Here is a 19,849-nt window from a genome sequence, read left to right as displayed (position 1 = left end):
AGACCCAAGGTTCACGTCTCAGTTCTGGAAGAGTTTGCAGGCAGCATTGGGTACTAAGTTGAAGTTCAGTACTGCATATCACCCGCAGACAGACCGCGCGACTCTCTCTCTCCACACCCATTTCCATTCATTTTTCTCTCTCCACCCAGAACCGCTGCCGCCGGCCACCATGCGGTGCACCAGCCACCCAGTTTTCTTCCCCTCCGGCCGGTGATCACCCCCACCAAGTTTCATCTCCATCCGAGCCGCCGTTTAGCCGGAATAGTCACTCAAAGCCGAACGGCTTTTGCTCTGTTTTGCCGCCGTCGCTCCACCTCCGGCCACCACCTCTTCACCACTTCATCACCGACTCCTTGCTGTCCTAACCCACCCATTTTCGGCCTCGATCCGTTGCCGGAGCAGCTCCCACGAGCTAGTTTCCGATTTGGGCGTTTAAGCCCTTTCTCCGCCGTTTTCGCCGCCACCCACGGCCAAACTCCACTTCCCTTAGCTTCATAAACATCCCTAGACCATTCCCTATCACTCCTCAGCTTTGGTTTATCCCCGTTCAAAAGTGGGTATTTTACAACCCACGGCCACAGTGAAATTTCACTGTTACGTTACTTTTCTTCCTCCATTTGCAACGCCACAAGCTTTCAAAAAATACTATATAGCGCTGTAAGTATTTTCTAAACTCTAATTTTAGATTTAAATATATTTTACTCATACAATAAATATTTGATGTTGGTTGGCTGATTCTGGACTGAGTCCGAGGAGTTCGGGGGTCAGATAGTTTGAGGATGGAGTGCTTGGTTTTGGTTGTTTGTGATTGCTTGATTTTTTTAGCCATGTGGCATGCGTTACATATTGCATACATGTGCATTTTATTTTAATTGAGAAAATCATGTTTTGTTGGCGTAAATGGTTTTAAGGTGCGTGTGTTTCACGAGCCTAAGCCGGGATGGGTTATTATCTCGGTGGAGTTCCTCTAGTCACTCGGGAGTGGATAATACTGAGTGACATCTCCTAGGTTGTCGCAGGGCGATGACTGGATATCACGATATGGTAACGCTGCCGTGTCGACTCCATGGTCCCTAGAGTGGCGGGGACTAGAGGATGGCCTGGCCAGGTACGCCCTGGGCGCTACTCTGGGCATCGCTCATTTAGGTGTCACATGCGTAGTCATTACCTGCAATGTGGCACAGAGCCAGGGTGTGCGGATCATCCCTAGGGGAGATCATGGTGCATGCATAAATGGATCGTTTTTATGGTTTTCGGATGCATACCATTTTCTGAGAAAATGGCAAAGTTTGGTTTTGAGGTTTTTGATCCATTTTCTGGGAAAATGGTGGTTTGGGCCATTATCTAGGATAATGGCGAGGCTTGGTTTTAAGCGATATGTTTTTGGGCCAAATGGGTTTTTGGCATGCATGGAAAAATATGGTTTTACGGGACATGTGCATTGGTTTTTTCTTTCATGCATATTGTTTTAGTTTTATATGTTTTTAACTATTGGTGTTTGGATTTTACTTACCTGCGGCACCATTTTTGGTTCCGTAGATTTTAGTGCAGGGTTCGAGGAAGAGAAGGAGGCTGAGCCCGAGGATGCGGCTCCGCCGGAGTTCTGAGTTAATGTTTAAGCTTAGTTGTTTGGTTTAAAAATATATTTGTGCTTTGTAATATTTATTATGTATGTTTTGAACATCTCTGTATTAAATCAAGAAAAATTCTGGTACTTAGTTATATGACTTTGCTATTCGCTGCATATTTCTCGTGCACATTCGTTGCTTATACACACTTGGCATAAGTCGATAGGGTGGTGACCCGCGATGTCATCATCCGGACGTCTCGATTTTCCCATGTCCGTGCGTGGGGATTTGGGGGTGTCACAGCTTTCGTCTTTTTCTTCGTTTGTATAGAGAAAACTCTAGAAGAGTATGAACGTAATACTTACTTGGACTTCATGCCATACTCATTCATGCAATCCATTTGTGTGCGTGTCAGATGGCAACCTACATACATACACATAACCTTACGTCATCATCTATTTAATGCATAAGTAACTATTCTAAAAAATAGAACTATACCTCACTTGAAACACTCTCTGTTCATCCTTGGGCTCTTACGTGCCATTTACTATGCTAAAACCTTCGGGGTCTTATTCCTTAAAGTGAACCCTCGTGATTCACCTTAGGGTTAAGACACTAAGACTTCCGTCTTGTTCTTTTATTTCCACAATCCGACGAATAATTCCGACTGATAGAGTCATGCGTCCCAACCTTAGACAACCTACCCATTACTATCTTCACATATCCTAGCCCATACTAAATCCTCATTCCCAACCAGTCAGGCTACATGAATTCAAGCTAACTTTGGGGCTAAAACACCATGTAACCATGCTGAGGACAGCTTACCTATTATATATGATGAACATGTCCGACACACGTGTCTCGCCAGAGGCACATGTATCTCATCCCCTTTTATCACCTAAGAATAACTTATAATTCCAATGAACGTCTACTTCTATAAACAAGCTCCATACTCCAATACCAACTTGCTCACACCCGGTCGATAGGACTCTTTCTACTTCCCGACCTTGTATAAGTTCATCCCAATACTTGATAGGAGAGGACTATATCCACAAATGCACCTCTGTCAAGTCACACAGCTCGAGACAAATCCCGAGTCACGTCACGATGCCCATCATGCTTCCGCTACATGCTCTGATACTTTTCCACCACTTCCTTATACTCTTAGCCATAGTCAACCATAAGGTGACACCCATCACCCCAGACTACTTGCCCTATCACCACTGTTTCGGGACATTGTTACACAATTCCCGCCACTTAACAAGAGGACTGCATCCATAAATGCGCATTTGTCACATTATGTAGCTCGAGACAAATTCTCAAATAACAACACAATGCCTATTATGCTTCCATTGCACTCTCTGATACCTTTTCATCGCTTCACACATACTTTCAGCCACAAGTCAGCCTCAAGGCAACACCTATTACCTTGGACTACAACTATATCACCATTTCTTCGGGACACTATTATACAGTTTCTCGACGCTACACCATACGCTCCACGCTTCTCTACTACGCCATCCAACCCTTCGTGACACGCCATCTGGTGTATCATGACCTAGTACAGAGTACACTCACATAAACTCTTTCCATCCACACTACTACAAACATCACTACAATGCACGTCTCATGGTGTATCTCTACGCCACGCGTACTCCCTTCGCTACGACACTTATTATCACGATGCACACCACACGGTGCATCACCATACAACACAGAGTACGCTCTACATGCACTTCCTTCATTCTATGCCACACATCACTACAACGCATGTCACACAACGTGTCGCTGCAATACACAGAGTACGTTCCACACATACTCTCTTCACACCTCACGCCGTATTACAACTACCGCATCTATCTCACTCCCACTTCACAACACAGTCCACAATACTACAAATCAAGCCCAACACTTCACAACTATACTTTACTTCACAACTACGCAGCGAACTCCCCAATACTAACTATACAGTCTACAATTCAACCAATCAACTACTTTAAACATAAATAACTAGGGATAGAGGGTTATACCATCTATGGGATAACCCGTGCGTCACTCGCTGCTCGTCACGATCATGTGTCGGAGGAGCGTACATGGCGATAACACCGCGTACTATGGCTGTCCACCACATAAAGTGGCAGTTTGGGCTTGAGGATAGCTAGGTGTGGCCTTGGAAAGGCTCAAGGTGGCCTCGTGGTGGTCAAAGGTGGCCGAGCACGGCGGCATCATGCCGTGAACAATACATCCGAAATGGTGGGAGGTTGCTTGAGGTGGTGGAAGGCCATAGAACTTCATGGGAAGCTAGAGAAAGGTAGAGGAAGATGTGGTGGAGCTGTGGTGGCGAGGTGGTGGCCATACGGTGGCTCACAGCGGAGGATCGGCCACTAGAAGTGGATTTCGTGTTGTGGAGGGTGAGGGAGAGTGAGAGCTCTACAAGGCTCCGTTGGGCATGAAATTTCTTGGGGGAGGTCATAGTGATGAGGGGAACAAGGTGGTAGTGGTGAAACACCATGGGTAGCCGTGCATGGCGATGCACAATAGTGCAACCGAAACTACAGCTATGGAGACCCATTGGAGAAAGAGAGGGAGTTAGAGGAAAAGAAGTACATGGGGAGGAAGCCCATGACGTGGTGAATCTATTGGTGGTGCTTGGTGTCTATTTCAGCCGTGTATGGTGGCTCAAAGAGGAGAAAATGGGTGTAAAACCCATTTGCTTGGGAGGAGAAAGAGGGAGAAGTAGCTGCCGATAAAGCTCACCATCGGTGAGCTACTAGTCGCTGGTGGGGGAGGATCATGCCGGAGGTGGAGCTGGGGCGTGGCGGCTAGAGGTGGCACCAGCTGGGAGCTTAAAGCACATGCACGGTGGAGAAGAACAAAGGCACGACTGAACGTGCATGGGAAGAGAGAGAAAGAAGAAAAGGAAAAAGAGAAAAAGTGAGGAAGAAAATAGAGGGCCTGGGTATTTAATCACAATCCTACGCTTCAGGATCCTCAAAACGATCTAACGATGAGTTTAAACACTGATTTGAAAATGCATAAGTATTTTATTAAAAATAAAACACTTAAATAAAACACTAAAAGAAATTAAGATAGAATATTATTTTATAAACTAAAGTTTATAAAATAATATTTCTTCATCATTATTCAAAATGATAAAGTATTGTTAATTACTCAAAGAGGATAAAACCATTTAAATTAAATAAGAGTTTTCAATGTAAGTTAAACCTCTTAATATTTTAAAACAACTAAATTATTAAATCTAAGTAATTATCCACAATTATAATATTTTTGGAGCTCATTAAAATATTATAATTGTGTTACTTTAAAAACAAGCTTATCTAATAATATTGAAAAAATATCTTCTATAGATATTTCCATAATATTTAAAATATCCATAAGCATTAAAATATCTATCTTACTTTAAAATCCATTGGATAACTTTCAGAATACGCCATCGAGGTACAGCACTTAGGATAAGGCTCAGCACGTAGATCAAACTTAGCACGTAGAATGAAGCTCAACATGTAGACCGAAGTTTGACACGTAGATCGAGGCTCATACTTAAAGAAGAAGAAGAAGAAGGAGCGGATATTACACAACCCCCCTCCTTTGCGTTTCTGTTGCCCCAATCTATCCTAGTTGCCCCAATGCATCCCTTTGTCATTTTTCTGATTGCCCCACCAGAACTTGGCTAAAAGGCCATTTAGCTCATTACAAAGTCTTTTTGGAAACAAGAATACACTCATAGTGTAAGTTGGAATTGCTTGTAGAATAGCCTTAATGAGAATCTCTTTCCCTGCTGCAGAGAGGAAAGAGTTTTTTCAATTTGTCACCTTCCTCTAAACTCTCTCCTTTATGCCCCTAAAAGTATAATATTTGGATCTACCCACAACTGAAGGCAAACCCAAATATTTCTCATAAGATCCCACCATCACTAATCCTCCTGCATTTCTTATAAGAGATTGTTCACTCATTTTAGTATTTGAACTAAAGAAGATTGCTGATTTTTCTTTGTTAAGGACCTAACCAGAAGCTTTTTCATATCTGCAGCATAGCTTGTATTCTGTTCCATTCATCCACTGTTGCCTTACCAAATAACACATAATCATATGCAAATAGAAAATGGTTGATTCTACAACCATCCCTTGCCACATTAACCCCCCTTATGACCCCATGCAAATATGAGTGATTGAGAAGAGATGAAAGGCCTTCAGCACATAACAAAAAGGGATAAGGAGACAAAGGGTCTCCTTGTCTCAATCTTCTAGATGGATAGAAGATAAGCCCAAGTTAACCATTAACCATGACTGAATAAGAGATAGTCCTTACACATCTTATAATAAGATCAATCCAGTTTGAACAAAACCCCAATTTCTTCATAACAGCTTTCAGAAACCCCCATTCTACTCGATCATAAGTTTCTGACATGTCTAACTTAATAGTCATGGCTCCCACTCTCCCCTTTTTCCTAGCTTTCATAGAATGCAAGAGTTCATATGCTACCATGATATTATCAGTTATCAACCTTCCTAGAATAAAAGCACTTTGATTTTGAGAAATGATAACATTTAGAAATTTCTTCATCCTGTTGGCCACCACTTTGGACATGATTTTGTAGGCCACATTACAAAGGCTAATGGGCCTATATTCACTAAATTTTGTAGGACTCTTAATCTTAGGAATTAAAACTATAAAATTATGATTAAGAGAAGGGGCTAAAGGATTACCATTTAGCCAGGAGAGCACTGCCTTACTTACTTCATCAACAATAACATGCCAATGTTTTTGGTAGAAACAGGCTCCAAAACTATCAGGTCCCGGGGATTTGAAAGGTGCCATTTGACTAATAGCCTCCTCAATCTCCAATATTGTAAATTCTCTTGACAAGCCTTCATTCATTTGATTGGTGACACCTGGTTCCATATGTGCAATACAATTATCCATATCTACAGCACCTGGACATGAAGAAGTAAAATGCTTTCCAAGGTAGTCATTAAATGCAGACTCAATCCCTTCTTGATTGGATCAGCACCTTCCATCTTCCCCACTTACTTCCACAATATTATTTTTGGCTTGTCTCTGACTTGCATAGCAATGAAAAAACCTTGTATTCCTGTCCCCAAGCTGATACTAGTTTTGTTTTGCTCGTTGCCTCCATTTCATATCCTTCTGTTCTAATAACCTTTCCAACTCCTTTTGAAGGCTCTTGATTTCTACCATATTTCCTTTGCATTCATTCATTTGTAACAGCTTCAATTCTTTTTTTCTATCCTTTATTTCCTTCTCTGAGTCTGACCCCTTAAATTTGCTCCATCTCAACAAAGCTTCCTTACTGCTCTCAAGATATGACAGCAAGTCAGAATCCCCCTCTTGTTTCCATACTCTTTTTAATACATCATTACACTACTCTTCTAAAGCCCAACTGGCTTAACATCTAAACACCATTCTCCTCCTCTTCCCATTTTTTCTGGTCTAATACATACACCATAATAATGGTCTATGATTAGAACACCTGGCTACCAACACCTCTACCCAATTTTCCTGAAATAGGCTTTTCCATTTTGCATTAACTACAAATCTGTTGAGCCTTTTTTTAGTGAAGGTCTCATCTTCATGCTTGTTGCTCCAAGTAAACTTATCACCTCTCCATCCCAAATCATACAAACCACCATCCTCTAAAGCATCCCTAAAAATTGCCATTTGATTTGCCTGTCTTTGCCTTCCTTCCTCCTTCTCATTGTGAGATACCACCTCATTAAAATCTCCAATTACCCCCCAGCCTATATTCACCTCAGGTTTAAGCAAAGAAAAGAATTATTATGGTTTGTTTTGATTAGATTATGAACTAATTTTTATTGCTAAGGCTACGATGTAGTCTCTCCATGACAATCCCAAATCTTATTTCGTTGTGATCATAATTTTATCATTCCTTTTGAGTATACTTTATTGAGTTTAATGCCTTCAATTAGTTGGCCAATAGTTGAATGATTTGTTGTGCATGTTAATTTGAGAGATGATGCATGTAGTTTAGTTTCGTATGATGTATGCCATGAATTGAATGAAAGACAGGAATGTGCCAACGTGATTTGTGCGGCTTTGATGTGAAATATTATTAATATTAATATACTTAAATACTTTTAAATTTGCATAGACATATCGTGGATTATCGTAGGTTGAGTAATTTTAATTCTACTTGAGAGAAAGTCTTAGATAAGTTAGAATATTTCGTCGTCAAATAGGATGATAATTGATTGATTGTATGGTTAGGATTTGTGATTGGATTGGTTAGGTGAGTCGGATGCCTTAGTGTTTTACTCTTGGGTGAAATCTTCTTCTTTTCAAGTGTTTGGTCAATTCTTTAGTTGTTGATTTAATTTAATTTGTTTATGTTTTTCTAATTCAAAATCCACCACTTTTCTTGATTTTCTAATAACTTAAAATTAGAACAATTTCAATAGTTAATAGGTAAATAGTTTCGTGGGTTCGACATCTTTCTTATCAATATATTACTTGGTACGATTTCATACACTTGCAAAATTTCACAACAATAAGATGTAATTTTGTCCATCAAACAAAATGTACTATTCACTTTTGGACAAATGCTTTTATATCTAAGACTATATAATATCATCAGCAAAAACATTCAGTTAAATCCATTATGTTTCATTGTTTTGGGTGGATGCTAATTAAATAATCTTCAATTTTAATTTGTTCCCAAAATTTTTGATATTATTGCTCAAATATGGCATCTGTTATGAAAAGAATATGATAATATTCCAAACGTATGTAATTATATATAATTGATTGGATTTTAGAACTATTCGAAGGAATTTTTGATATCATTGCTCAAATATGGCATCCGTTATGAAAAGAGTACGATAATATTCCAAACATATGTAATTATATATAATTGATTGGATTTTAGAACTATTTGAAGGATTTTGTCAAAATTGATGGCAACTGCAAAAGATGGGATATTTTATTATTTCTTTTTGAAGTTACTAATTATAATATGTAAATTATAAAGTCATATTACATATATTTAATAAAAAAAAAATTGTGCAAACACTTTGTGTACTCCTTGCACACTCTACTAATTTGATTGGGTGCGTTACTTTTTTTTAATATAAAATAACTACATTAGCCAATTATATTAATGGGGTGCGTAAAAAGTACGCAAAAATGATTATATGCAACATAACTTATGTAATAAGCATGCACATACTTATTTTTGGATCCTCGAGTAGGGCTGTATAATGGTTGGTCTGGATTGGAAAATTTGACCGGACCAACCAGTTTGGTTCGATCTGGACCGACCGAGAAATATGGGGTTCAGTTTCGGTCTATGATTCCTCAAACCGAACTAGTTCGGTCCGGTCCACGATTCCTTGGACTGAAGTGGACCGAACCGACCAAATTCAAAAAAAAAATATTTTTTATATATATTATTTTATATAATAATTATGTAATTTTCATCTAACCTATTCCCATTTATAATATAAACTTTTAAATATGTAATTACAAAATAATATTCTATTAATTAAGTAGTGTATATTATCAATTAACTTATAACCAATTCACCATTAACTAATTACTAACATCTATATCTATATCTAATTAAAGTTATTAGATAAGTTTTTTGTAAAATAGCTAAGTTGTAAGTAAATATAAAGCAATTGATAAATTATAAATTAACTAACCTAATACAAATTCCCCATTATGTATATATGTATATAGTGTATATATATATATATTATAATTTATAATATGTGTTATGTATGTATATATCATTTAAAATATGTATCATTGACCATATAATTTTTTTTTAATGAGTTAGTTACATAATCTACATTAATAATTTACTTAATTTTAATTTAATAATTTAAACAAAATGTTTAATTGATTTATTTAGAAAAAAAAACAAATAAAAAATAATTGGATCAGACCGAATGGATCGACCGAACGGACTGACTAGATGTTTGGTCCGGTCCGGTCCAGAAAAAATGATGGACCGAATTAGACCAGACCGAACCGTTTTCACCCCTATCCTCGAGCACACAAAAAAAGGAAACGAAGAAGAAAGCCATTCTTTCAATGAAAAATACTCAAACTCGATTATTCAGTTATGAAATGAAAAATGATACATAGATAACCCTTTACACAATTTGATTTTAAAAATAAAGAGCATCTTTGTGAAATAACTTATAAAAAGATTGGTGTCAACCTTATGAAATAAGGTTCATATGGTTCACCGTCTTTCCTTTTATATACCATACACACCATAATTCTAAAGTTACAAAAAGACTTTGAAAAAACCAATAAAACAAACCATATAAGAGAGTTATTTAAAAGAACAAAAAAATAAAAATAAAAAAGTCCATCTAGAACTTTTCTTACAGGATCAATATTGAGCTTGATAGCAAAAAGATTTGACTCAAAGGCTTTTTATGAGTTGTAAAGAACAATACAGTCAAATTTGATTTGAGAAAAGAGGAAACTAATAGGCCCAATTCCTACCCCAGACAAAGGGCCTAGCCCCATTGGACTGAATGACCCGCATGAGGCCCAATTAGATTAGCTATCCTATATGTAAAAAGTAGAGTAGGGGCGGGCGCCAAAGGGATCTTCCATTGTGAGCAAGAATCGGCCCATCAAGGGAGAAATATCATTCCGAGATGGCCATTCAATTGGGGTCCTGGCGAGGCACTGCAGGGGGGAAGGACGCCTTCAAAACTTGCCCACATACTCCACTTGGTTGGGTCATTGAGCAAGTTAGGTCAAAATGAACCTCCATACCTCAAACTTAGAGGGGGTTATTGCATTAAATGCGACAAATTATCCTCTTAGGGTACTAATTTTAGGATTTTAATCCTAAAACATGCTTGTGTTAGGCCACACTAATTAGGAAGTCCAGAGGGGTTACTGCAATAAATGTTGTGATGTGCCTCCTAGGAGGTGGTACTTGGCAAGCCACTCGGAGTAGGAGAAACTACACCAACCTTTGAAAGAGGAAATTATGGCAAAAAAAGAGTAAGGAAGGTACAAACTCTTTCTCCAGTTCTCTTTTACAATTTACAACACAAAACTGATTGACTTAGGCATCGAAGTGGCCATCCCTGCCACCACCTAGGTCCATCACTCTTTTGAATAGCCTGCAATACCAAAGTCAGACATGCAAAATAGGTCATTAAGAGTTGGGGTCATCTACAAGATTAGTTTCTAATTGACTTGTTGAAACGAGCCTTTCGCATTCCTTTTACAATGCTCTTTTAGGTGACCCGTGACCACGAGGCAAGCAAATGAGTGAAAGGACAGAGAGAAAGTTTATAGAAATGGAAGATAGGCTTAAGAGGGTAAGACTATTCATCCGGGCCGGATTTTTATCCCATCTGGTCTAGAACCCGGTTATCTGGGTTTCGGCCTAAACATAATCAGGGCCAAAAACCGGTTGGGCTAGTTATGGGTATTACACTCGAGTATCGAATTTTAATACCAGTACCCAGTTTTTGTAAAAAAAAAAAAAAAAAGAAGAAGAAGAAGAAGTAAAGATCTCTACACGTAGCCCCCTCCTCCCCCAATCCTTGTGATTTCTCCTCTCTAATCTCTCTCTCTCTCTCTCTCTCTCTCTCTCTCTCTCTCTCTCTCTCGTCGCCGCTGTCAAAAGAGAAACAGAAGAACCAAAATGTAAACCCTATAAAACAGAAGAGAATGGCTATATATTTTTCTGGGATGCCCTATATATTTTCATTTCTATCATCTCTTCTATTTTTTGCTTTGTTTTTATTTAGTTTGTTGTGGGTTTGTTTGTGTGTTGCTCAAAGAACATAACAAAGGAGAGGAAAAATAGTTTTCTTAGTTCTTTCTATACTGATTGGCTCTATATTTTTAGGGGTGTCCTAACGTTTTCAATTGTCCTTATCCTTGGCTTATGTTTCTTGCTATGTTTGATCTGTCGTGTTTGTTGTGGGTTTCTTGGTGGTTATGGTCTGCCTATGGGTTTTATACTGGATTGTACATATGCTAAATAGCTAGCTGCTAGGAAAATAAAAAGGGTGCATGGGAGAAAAAAGGTACTCTAAAAAATAAAACAAGGTTCTCTTTTTGGTAGAGAAAAAAAAGCATAACATGAGTACGAAAATGTTTTGTTCCTTAAGTCTTAATGATATATCTCTCTAACAATGGTGCATACAAAGCTCATAGCTGTGTTCCTATTTTTAGCCATGGAATTGGTTGTGGTTCACTGTCTTAATAAGGGTGCATGCTAGTGAATAGAGTGTAGGGACCAATAAAATCATGGTCTATCCAGCTTCTTCATCTTTAGCATGTACAGTTTTGAGAAGTTTTGTGCATTCTACTATATTGATTATGGTTTGGTTCCCTAAAAGTAATTTCTTAGATGCGATTGATTATAACAATGTGGATAATAAAGGTATTGATTGATAAATTATTCTAAGCAAACTAGGGTTATAAAAATTCATGTCCTCACCACTTTTAATGTTGTTATTGCTGCTGGTAGCTGTCTAGTGATCATGTCCTCACTAGTTTATCTTTACCAGGATGCAATGATTCATTAAAAATGGCAGCAGGAAAAACAACTTGCATGGCAATTTCCCTATCCCTCTGGAGCTGTGGAGGAATGCATTGATTGGATGAAGCAGACCCATTCTAAGCATTTAAAGACGGAGTAATAGTATAAATGTTGTTAGATTTTGTTGAACCAAGAAGAAAGTGGAAATGCATACTCTACCGGCAGCTTGATCACATGCTAGCTAGCTAGCTTGTAACCAATTCTTTAACATTTATATCATGGAGTTTGAACTCATAACTTATTCAAGTTGAATGACTATCAATTTTTGGCAGTGAAAGCAGTTCCTTTGGTGTCAATGTAAAAATGTAACTTTACTTCTATGTAATTCTTTATAATGTAAATGCAATGAGTACTTCTGGACAACAAGATGATCAAATAGTACCAAATAGTTAATTAAAAAAAAAACTAGGTTCAAACCCAGAATCTAGGTTTTTAAAAACCGGATTCATCCGGGTTCTAGCCTAGGTTTGAAACTCAAGTTCCGGTCTAGGTACATAAAAAATGGAAACCCTATGTGGCACCCCGTTCTTCATGAAGGTCTAGATGAGGATCTATGATGCTAAGGATGCTGACCAATGGACAACACCCAAGAGGGTATTGAATTGGTTTGTATTTTTCCAAAAGGAAATATAAGTGTAAGATATCCATACAAGGAATGGTAGTGGAATTTTAAGTAGAAAACGTTGTGGTAACAACGATACTACTAAGTACTAGAATACTAAACTTCACAACAAAAGGGAGCTATGAGAAGACATATGGTGGCAGATCGATTACAAGGTTAATCATCATAAGGTAGTAGACTGATTACTAGTAGTCATCCAACTTAATCTTAGACATTCTAACGGAAGGCACATGGTAGCTATGGAGGGAACTGGTTCTAAGGCGGGTACTAGTCTCTCTACTCAGGACTCTAGTGGGTTTGACTCCACTTCTTTGGTTGTCATGTTGAGGTTTGGACATGCATCACAATTTTGGTCTCGAGAACGAAACCATAGGTAAGTTAGATGGCTATGAAAAGATTGGTAATGAGAGAAAATGCTTTTCAAAGATGCTATGAACACTTTTCATGTAAATACTAGACAAAGATGTATATGCATTGCAAAAAATCACTCTTACTCTTATAGCTATGTGAATCCATAAACATGATAAGGAATCAGTCTCTCAATAAACACATATACATAGGCATGGCAAGGAATCACTCTCTAGGGACTTTGCCCTTTCTTTTAAGCAAAATAGATAAGACCCAATAGTACTAGCATGACGAGGAATAATCCATGTCCAATATAAGTATAAAACTTGTAAAACTAGTTTCAACCTCAATAACAATTTTCCACTACATGTGCTCATTGCATACATATTCGTTACAAAGATAGTTGTTTGTCACATAGACAATTGTATATAGAGATACTTATTGCACAGAGGATGCTTCCACCTAGCAAACCAACTCATGGACACCACCATGTGATACATTGGGGGATCCCACATCCCGACTATCAAGTATGGTAAAGTACAACATTGTTCCACCCCAATCCCTACAAGGCATTCTCTTTATCGTACGAAGCACATGGTAACATTTCGCAGAATGGTTCAAGGAATTCTCAATCCTATCCCATGATTATAGATTCACGTTATTGACTTCTTACAAAGAGATGTTGGGTTCCCACACAGAGATCTAGAGTCATGTATTGAAAACAGTTAAAACATTCAAAACATCAAAAAATCAATGAGTAAATATTGATATAAACATAATGATTGAAATACTTATTCATGCTTGTAGAATGGGGGAGAGAACCTACAAAGATGAAGCAATGTCTCTTACTCGCACCATTCACCCCACATTACCCAACACTATCTTTAAAGCTAACCTACATTTCTATGTCGAAAGTCCTCTTGTTGCCATTATGCTCCTTGCTTTCTACAAGAATTTTCTTCACGAGCTCTTTGATGAATAAAGTCTCAAAGTGAGGTCTTGTCTCACGTCTAGGTCCTTTAAAAAGGTTGAGACTTTCATATGTTCTTTCTGGTAGATCTTTAACTCCAAATATGCTTGGTTAGGACTGATTTGTCCTCGTCTATCACACTACCAGACATCAGAGACAAATGACTAGGATATGGTCTACACACCCCTATGGCTTGCCCACTCCTCTATCCTTGAACGAGGGTTCTCCACGTGGCGTTGGACCATACTTTTAAGTCTAGATGACACGTCATATCATGCTTTCACCTTTCACTACAGACTCACTCTAGATGTGACCCTTCAAGTGGAGTGTAGGCTTCTACATATGGCATTGTCACCATTCTAAGCCATTTCGTTTTATCTCAAAAAGTTTCCACGTCTAGGTTGGTTTATCCTTGATCATTGCTCATCCTAAGCTAGTGCTCCTATATTGCCTTTGGGTGGGTGTAATAGCCTTCTAGAAGTTCAACGGTAGAAGATTTAGGAACCTTATAAAACTCTATAAGTTTTCACAAATCGACTAACTGCATATGCTTTAATCTGTCAGCATAGTGTTATTACTCATTATAGTGCTAGAAATGCAATTTTATTTATTTGAATTAGTTATAAGTGTCATAATACACTATGATCTGCAGCATTAGACTCAATTTATTATTTAGGATTTTATGACTCAATAATCTCATTTTCAGTTTTTAGACGATACTCTTGTTCGAAAATGCGTTTTGCTTTTTTTTTAGGCATTTTGGAGTTGAATTTAGATAAACTAATTGCACAGTTAGGTTTCTATGAAAATTTAGGATTTTACAGTATGAAATTTATTTTTCACTTTTCCAAAGTGAATAGTGACCTTAATAGTAGCACCTAAAGTAATATTTTCAAAATCACAGTGTGGATTGACCAAATAAGTTAGTGAAGTTTTATTTGGATACTTGATAAGATCTTAGCCACACTTGGTGAATACTTTTAGACACTTGGTACAAAAAATAACCATGAGATGGATTGTAAAGGAATTACGGTGTGAGATCATGACACCTAAGTGAAATCCTATTCTTTCATTTGATCAACCAAATTGTGCCAGACTAAAGAGGACTTCAACTCTAGTGAAATCTTAAATGTTTGGAATCCAATTGAAACCCCAAAAACTTGGTTGAAACTGAAACCCTAAAGAGTTTCCCCAAACCCTAAAGTTGGCCTCTAAACCCTTTTTGATATGATTTTTAGTATTGTGTTAATCATTTGATTAAATTACTTTCACATACTATTAATTCATAAAATTATTGTTATGACATCATTATCCGACCTTTTAAACTTGCAAATTTGATTGGATCAAGAAAAATTAGATTTGGGCTTGATAGCATCCCAAATCCTCTTTAAACCCCAAGTTGAAGCCGACTTAGTTGAGGCCCACCAAGGCCCATGAATTTGGCCATCTTGGCAAAACTTTTTGAAAAAGTTTTCTCCCTCATATGGCAGGCCATCCCCTGCCCTTAGCTACACTCAATAGTACCTTGATGTGAAGGAGAAATCCACCTCATCAAGTTCCATGCCTCATAGCTGTAGTAGGTAGTCCATGCCCCTCATTATTCTTCACTTTATGTGATATAAGAACCTAATCAAGGGTTATTCAAGCCCATGCCTTCCCCCTCCAGAGGCCTATAGTCATGTAAGACACATTTCATTTCATTTTGTAAGTATTTTCTCCTAATGTCTCCTTCATAACAATTTTTCTTCTTTGAGTTTAGTTTTTGTAGATATCTTATTTGTCTTATTTCATGGTCATTTGATTGGTCAAAATTATTTTTAACCATAAAATGGTCATTCTTGGCGTTAAACTAGAGAGTATGTTATGTTTTGGATTTTTGACCAACCTAATGGATATATCTTGGTGCAAAAATTTTATGGTGTGTTGTTAACATGTGTTTATGAATATTCATTGAAGGTTTTGTTGTATAACTAAAACTTTTGATGATAGATTTCCTTAGATCTAGAAACTTAAATACTGGAAGTGAAAAAATAGGTTTTGTTTTGAGAAAGTTTGAATATTTCGTGGTTTAATCTTACTCCAAAGGTTTTGCAATTTTTATATGAAGATCGTAAGCCTCTTATATGCATGTTAAGATGTTTTTTTGAAGATATTTAGTATTATTTTCAAATATAATTTTTCTATACAAGAGGATTTTGTTTGGGCCTAAGATTTGATGTTTTCGAGTTAGATCCATGTTTTATTAATTTTTAGCCATGTGATTTTAAGTTTAATGGTTGGATATTCTTTAAGACACATTTTTAAACCATGTGATGTTTTAGTTTGAAGATGTCATCTTTTTAAGCATAGATCAAGAGATTGATCAAAGCTAGTTAAGAAAAAGTTTATGTTTTTAGACTAAGTGTAGAATCCATAACTCCAAGCGTTGTTTTGTGATTTTTGATGACTTTTGTTTGATGATTTAAAGCATATTTGATCTTAGGATGATGTTATAAATATGTTAAAAGTAAGATTTGATTTTTTTTGAAACTCTTTGAGGTGTTTTGATTAAGGTCAAAGCCTGTGATTCAAGGGTTTGTTATTTGTTAAAAAGTTTGAGTCTTTTTACAAAAGTTTAGTGTTGATGATTAGGTTTTTCTTAATGGATGTTTTAATAATGGCTTTTAAACCTAGGATAGGAAGATCTTTGTTGTAAAATTTTGATTTAATCATGAGTTTTGAAGTTGGAAGAAATTGCAACAAAAATCAAGAGAGATGACCTATGAATGTTTCGACCATAATGAGTTTCACATAGTTGTGAACCGTTTTAAATTTTTCTGAATTAATATTTGAGTTTAGGACAAAAAGTTTCAGTAATTTTTGGAGTTAGGATGTGAAATCCTTAAGTTAGGGGTAAAATGGTTATTTTTCCACATGTAAAGGATAAAATAGTAATTTTACTCTAAGTTATCTCTTCTACACATTTCTAATTATTATAATTAAATTTCTAACTTTTAGAATACCCTCTTACCTTTTTATGTGTAATAAGTAAGGGAACTATTGTTTATTGTCTTATGTTGTTATATATGTCATTCCATGCCATGTCATTTCATATTTATCTATTACACAAATTATTCTGTCATGAAATACTTATCTGTTACACAATATATTTTGTCACATGTTATTATCTGTTGCAACTATGTCATATCAAGTATGTCATCTGTTACATGTATATCATGTTATGTAATATTTACTGTCACATGTTATGCCATATTATGAAATGTCGTTTGTTACATGTATGTCATGCTATGAAATGTTGTCTATTACATTTATATCTCAATACGTCATGTCTATCGTCTTACGTTTATGTCACATTATGTTACGTCAGAACTTACATCTTTCCGTTTTCATGTCACGTCTCGTCTTGAATACAATTTGTGTATTTCGAGAACAGTCGTGTTAAGTTATTCAAATCAATCAAGACCCTAAGGGCTAGGATTAGGTAATATCATAGTGGAACTCCTTTGTTTACGTTGAAGTATCTAAAAATGTGTGAAATTTTTCGAGTTGACGAAATACAGTCAACAAGTTATGAATGAGGCCTAACTAGATGGTCACCAAAGCGCGCTAGGCACTAACGCCAATGGAGCCATATTTTATTTTACGTTTTCCCAAAACAATTGTGGCATAAATAATTCATAGGGTTACAACAAGTGTGGAGCATACACTACATAAGACACCACAATTGTAACACATAGAATACGTGGGGCTACAATAACTGTGAAGTACATATTAATTCACTCACAGCTGGTGTAGATACTTGTGTTGTGATGCAGTAATCAGCAGTGACACACAGCTCAAGGGGACCCGTGTAGCACCCGTATGGCCACTTTATTAATTAGGTATATTGAATAAGGTTCCAATTCATGTATTTCCTGTTTAAGTCATATCTCATCTCATGTTATGTTATATTCAAGTTCACGTTCATGCTATATTTCAAGTTCATGTCACGTTAAGTCAAGTTTCAGTTTCATTTCAAGTTAGGTCAGCTCAAGCCATGTTATGCAAATCACATTATGCTTATTACTTCATGACATATTATGCCAAGTTATGTTATGATTACTATAAACTTTGATTATGCATTCATGCATTTACTGCCATGCATGCATCATTAACCTATGTGGAAGTTTCTTGTTAACTTACTGATTACGCCCAAAGAATAACGCAGTAATTGTAATATAGCTTTGGGGTGTCGATTCCACAGGGAGACAAATTTAAAAAAAAAACAAAAACAAAAGGAACAAAGAAACTAAATAAAAATATTAAATGATTAATGGAGAATAAAGATTAATTTTAAATGTAAATTAAAGTGAAATAAAGTTACTAACAGAAAAAGTAATCAAATTGATGAAAAGTAGAGTGTCAGGAATCCCTTGCATAAATCCAGTATTTTAATTATTCTTAATTCATTGAATAACTTAATTAGGAACTCAATTCCTGAAATTTCCAATTGGAAGATATAGATTTATAAACCAAAATTAAACCAAGTGTAACTCTTGGAAAAGTCATTTACCACTTTTAAAATACGTAAATTATTATCCCTATTAAGAAAATTCAACAACGACAATATACTCAAAGAGCGATATTGCAGCAAAGAACTCAATCAATATAGATAAATAATTGATCCAAATATAATAAAAAAAACCAATCCATTCAATAGAAAAAGTATAACTAAATCCATAAACAAAATAAATTCTATGATTATTCGGAGAAAAAAATATCAACAATGAATTGAGAATGATGAAACAAAAGAGTTTTAGTAATTAAAAATCAAATACATAAATTAAAAAAAATTAAAAATATCATCAAATGTGCAAGTTCATCCCTAGCCCTACTTGAGAATTTAGTTACCCATAAATATAATTGACAACAAAAATTTCAAGAGAAAATTGAAGTGAACGGCAGCCATGAAAGTGATTTTCTCCTCTTTAAATCTACCTCTTGTGCCTCTCCTCCTCCTTTATTTTGTGCTAATGATATGCTTATATAGGGTAGGAATGAAACCCTAATGTCTTCATAATTTCTGCATAAAAAAATGACTAAATTTTAGGACTTATCTTGGCAACTACTTACGAGCTTTAGGATTTTAAATTTAGAAATCCTTATTAGAAACAAATTTATAGTCCTTTAAGATATCTTTATAATGCATCAAGAATCGCATCAATCCGATATGTGAGTAAAAAGTAACGATCAAAATACTAAAATACGATAAGGAATCATCCTCACTCTTACAGCTACATGCATCCTTAAACATGACAAGGAATCACCCCCTCACTAAACACATATACATAGGCATACTGAGGAATTACCCTCTAGGGATTTTGCCCATTCTATTATACAAAATACATAAAACTCAATAGTACTAGTATAACGAGGAATAATCGATCTTCAATATAAGTATAAAGCTCGTAAAAGCCAATATTCGGTCTATTTCAGCCCTAATAACAGTTTTCCACCACACGTGCTCATTATATAGATATCCGTCATACATACAGTTGTACATAGAAATATTTGTACCGGGGTTCTACCCAACCAACCAACTCGAGGTCACCACCACTTAATATACCAAGGAAATCCCACATCCTAACTATTAGCCTCGTTCACTTTCATAAAACTTCTCATTTTATCTATAATCATTACAATTTTTTCAAATTTTCACACAAAATAAAATTAAAAATTCGAACTTTTTCAAATCGCAAAATAAAAAAAAAAAT

The sequence above is a fragment of the Carya illinoinensis genome, chromosome 10, assembly GCF_018687715.1.
Source record: "Carya illinoinensis cultivar Pawnee chromosome 10, C.illinoinensisPawnee_v1, whole genome shotgun sequence".
Classification (NCBI taxonomy): Eukaryota; Viridiplantae; Streptophyta; class Magnoliopsida; order Fagales; family Juglandaceae; genus Carya; species Carya illinoinensis.
This window is presented reverse-complemented; position numbering follows the sequence as displayed.